Source organism: Bison bison, unplaced genomic scaffold, assembly GCF_000754665.1.
Source record: "Bison bison bison isolate TAMUID 2011002044 unplaced genomic scaffold, Bison_UMD1.0 scf7180017864363, whole genome shotgun sequence".
Lineage (NCBI taxonomy): Eukaryota > Metazoa > Chordata > Mammalia > Artiodactyla > Bovidae > Bison > Bison bison.
The window spans coordinates 574620-579273 of NW_011494935.1; positions in this window are offsets into that span (position 1 = coordinate 574620).

A 4654-nucleotide genomic window follows, 5' to 3' on the forward strand; every position below is an offset into this window, starting at 1 on the left:
TAGAACTGCCTTATGATCCAGCAATCCCACTGCTGGGCATACACACCAAGGAAACGAGAAGGGAAAGAGACACGTGTACCCCAATGTTCATTGCAGCACTGTTTATAATAGCCAGGACATGGAAGCAACCTACATGTCCATCAGCAGACGAATGGATAAGAAAGCTGTGGTACATATACACAATGGAGTATTACTCAGCCATTAAAAAGAAATATCATGTATGAAATGAGATGCCAGTCCAGGTTCGATGCACGATACTGGATGCTTGGGGCTAGTGCACTGGGACGACCCAGAGGGATGGTATGGGAGGGAAGAGGGAGGAGGGTTCAGGATGGGGAACACATGTATACCTGTGGTGGATTCATTTTGATATTTGGCAAAACTAATACAATTATGTAAAGTTTAAAAATAAAATTTTAAAAAATGAAAAAAAAAAAAAAAGAATACATTTGAATCAGTTCTAATGAGGTGGATGAAACTACAGCCTATTGTACAGAGTGAAGTAAGCCAGAAAAAAAAAACGCCAATACAGTATACTAACGCATATATATGGAATTTAGAAAGATGGTAACAATAACCCTGTATACGAGACAGCAAAAGAGACACTGATGTATAGAACAGTCTTATGGACTCTGTGTGAGAGGGAGAGGGTGGGGAGATTTGGGAGAATGGCATTGAAACATGTATAATATCATGTATGAAATGAGTCACCAGTCCAGGTTCGATGCACGATACTGGATGCTTGGGGCTGGTGCACTGGGACGACCCAGAGGGATGGTATGGGGAGGGAGGAGGGTTCAGGACGGGGAACACAGGTATACCTGTGGCAGATTCATTTCAATATTTGGCAAAACCAATACAATATTGTAAAGTTTAAAAATAAAATAAAATTAAAAAAAAAGTTTTTGCCCATTTTTTAAAAAATTCAGTTCAGTTCAGTAGCTCAGTCATATTCAACCGTGCGACCCTATGGACTGCAGGACACCAGGCTTCCCTATCCATCACCAACTCCCAGAGTTTACTCAAACTCAGGTCCATTGAGTCAGTGATGTCATCCAAATATCTTACCCTCTGTCATTGCCTTTTCCTCCTGCCTTCAATCTTTCCCAGCATCAGGGTCTTTTTCAATGAGTCAATTCTTCACATCAGGTGGCCAAAGTATTGGAGTTTCAACTTCAGCATCAGTCCTTCCAATGAATATTCAGGACTGATTTCCTTTAGGATTGACGGACTGGCTGGATCTCCTTGCAGTCCAAGGGACCCTCTAGAGTCTTCTCCAACACTACAGTCCAAAAGCATCAATTCTTTGGTGCTCAGCTTTGTTTAGTCCAACTCTCACATCCGTACATTGAAAAACCATAGCTTTGACTAGACAGACCTTAGTTGGCAAAGTAATGTCTCTGCTTTTGAATATACAGTCTAGGTTGGTCACAGCTTTTCTTCCAAGGAGCAAGCGTCTTTTCATTTCATGGCTGCAGTCATCATCTGCAGTGATTTGGGATCCCCCCCAAAAATAAAGTCTATCACTGTTTTCATTGTTTCCCCATCTATTTGTCATGAAGTGATGGGACCAGATGCCTTGATATTAGTTTTATAAATGTTGAGTTTTAAGCCAACTTCTTCACTCTCCTCTTTCACTTTCATCAAGAAGCTCTTTAGTTCTTCACTTTCTGCCATAAGGGTGGTGTCATCTGCGTATCTGAGGATATTGATATTTCTCCCAGCAATCCTGATCCCAGCTTGTGCTTCATCCAGCCTGGCATTTCTCATGGTGTACCCTGTATTTTAATTTAAATAAGCAGGGTGACAATATCCAGCCTTAGCATACTCCTTTCCCAAGTTGGAACTAGTCTATTGTTCCATGTCCAATTCTAACTGTTGCTTCTTAACCTGCTGTGCTGTGCAGAAGAGGAGGCTGCATGGCACAGGAGAGGCGAGAGGAGATCCCCCACGTCCAAGGTCAGGAGCCACGGCCAAGAGGACATACCCCATGTCCAAGGTCAGGAATGGTGGCCATGGGGAGATACCCCATGTCAAAGGTAAGGAGCAGCAGCTGCACTTTACTGGAGCAGCCGTGAAGAGATACCCCATATCCAAGGTAAGAGAAACCCAAGTAAGATGGTAGGTGCTGAGAGAGGGCATCAGAGGGCAGATAGACTGAAACCACAATCACAGACAACGAGCCAATCTGATCACATGGACCACAGCCTTGTCTAACTCAATGAAACTAAGCCATGCCATGTGGGGCCACCCAAGACGGACAGGTCATGGTGGAGAGGTCTGACAGAATGTGGTCCACTGGAGAAGAGAATGGCAAACCACTCTTACCTCAAGAACCCCATGAACAGTATGAAAAGGCAAAAAGATAGGACACCAAAAGATGAACTCCTCAGATCAGTGGGTGCCCAGTATGCTACTGGAGATCAGTGGAGAAATAACTCCAGAAAGAATGAAGGGATGGAGTTAAAGCAAAAACAACACCCCGTTGTGGATTGGACTGGTGATAGAAGCAAGGTCCGATGCTGTAAAGAGCAATATTGCATAGGAACCTGGAATGTTAGGTCCATGAATCACGACAAATTGGAAGTGGTCAAACAGGAGATGGCAAGAGTGAACAGTGACATTTTAGGAATCAGCGAACTAAAATGGACTGGAATGGGTGAATTTAAATCCGATGACCATTATATCTACTACTATGGGCAGGAATCCCTTAGAAGAAATGGAGTAGCCATCATAGTCAACAAAAGAGTCCAAAATGCAGTACTTGGATGAAAAATGACAGAATGATCTCTGCTCGTTTCCAAGGCAAACCATTCAATATCATGTAATCCAAGTCTATGCCCTGACCAGTAACACTGAAGAAGCTGAAGTTGAACAATTCTATGAAGACTTACAAGACCTTTTAGAACTAACACCCCCAAAAGATGTCCTTTTCATTATAGGGGACTGGAATGCAAAAGTAAGAAGTCAAGAAACACATGGAATAACAGGCAAATTTGGCCTTGGAATACAGAATGAAGCAGGGCAAAGGCTAATTGAGTTTTGCCAAGAGAATGCACTAATCATGGCAAACACCTTCTTCCAACAACACAAGAGAAGACTCTACACATGGACATCACCAGATGGTCAACACCAAAATCAGATTGATTATATTCTTTGCAGCCAAAGATGAAGAAACAAAAACAAGACCAGGAGCTGACTGTGGCTCAGATCTTGAACTCCTTATTGCCAAATTCAGACTGAAATTGAAGAAAGTGGGGAAACCACTAGATCATTCAGGTATGACCTAAATCAAATCCCTTATGATTATACATTGGAAGTGAGAAATAGATTTAAGGGACTAGATCTGATAGACAGATTGCCTGATGAACTATGGACGGAGGTTCATGACATTGTACAGGAGACAGGAATCAAGACCATCCCCAAGAAAAAGAAATGCAAAAAAGCAAAATGGCTGTCTGGGGAAGCCATACACATAGCTGTGAAAAGAAGAGAAGTGAAAAGCAAAAGAGAAAAGGAAAGATATACCCATTTGAATGCAGAGTTCCAAAGAATAGCAAGGAGAGAGAAGAAAGCTTTCCTCAGTGATCAATGCAAAGAAATAGAGGAAAACAATAGAATGTGAAAGACTAGAAATCTCTTCAAGAAAATTAGATATAACAAGGGAATATTTCAAGCAAAGATGGGCTCGATAAAGGACAGAAATGGTAGGGACCTAACAGAAGCAGAAGATATTAAGAAGAGGTGGCAAGAATACACCAGAAGAACTGTACAAAAAAGATCTTCATGACCCAGATAATCACGATGGTGTGATCCCTCACCTAGAGCCAAACATCCTGGAATGTGAAGTCAAATGGGCCTTAGGAAGCATCACCATGAACAAAGCTAGTGGAGGTGATGGAATCCCAGTTGAGCTATTTCAAATCCTGAAAGATGATGTTGTGAAAGTGCTGCACTCAATATGCCAGCAAATTTGGGAAACTCAGCAGTGGCCACAGGACTGGAAAAGGTCAGTTTTCATGCCAATCCCAAAGAAAGGCAATGCCAAAGAACGCTCAAACTACCGCACAATTGTACTCATCTCACACGCTAGTAAAGTAATGCTCAAAATTCTCCAAGCCAGACTTCAGCAATACGTAAACCATGAACTTCCAGATGTTCAAGCTGGTTTTAGAAAAGGCAGAGGAACCAGAGATCAAATTGCCAAAATCTGCTGGATCATCGAAAAAGCAAGACAGTTCCAGAAAAACATCTATTTCTGCTTTATTGACTATGCCAAAGCCTTTGACTGTGTAGATCACAATAAACTGTGGAAAATTCTGAAAGAGATGGGAATACCAGACCACCTGACCTGCCTCTTGAGAAACCTGTATGCAGGTCAGGAAGCAACAGTTGGAACTGGACATGGAACAACAGACTGGTTCTAAATAGGAAAAGGAGTACACCAAGGCTGTATGTTGTCACCCTGATTATTTAATTTATATGCAGAGTATGTCATGAGAAATGCTGGGTTGGAAGAAGCACAAGCTGGAATCAAGATTGCCGGGAGAAATATCAGTAACCTCAGATATGCAGATGACACCACCCTTATGGCAGGAAGTGAAGAACTAAAGAGCCTCTTGATGAAAATGAAAGAGGAGAGTGAAAAAGTTGG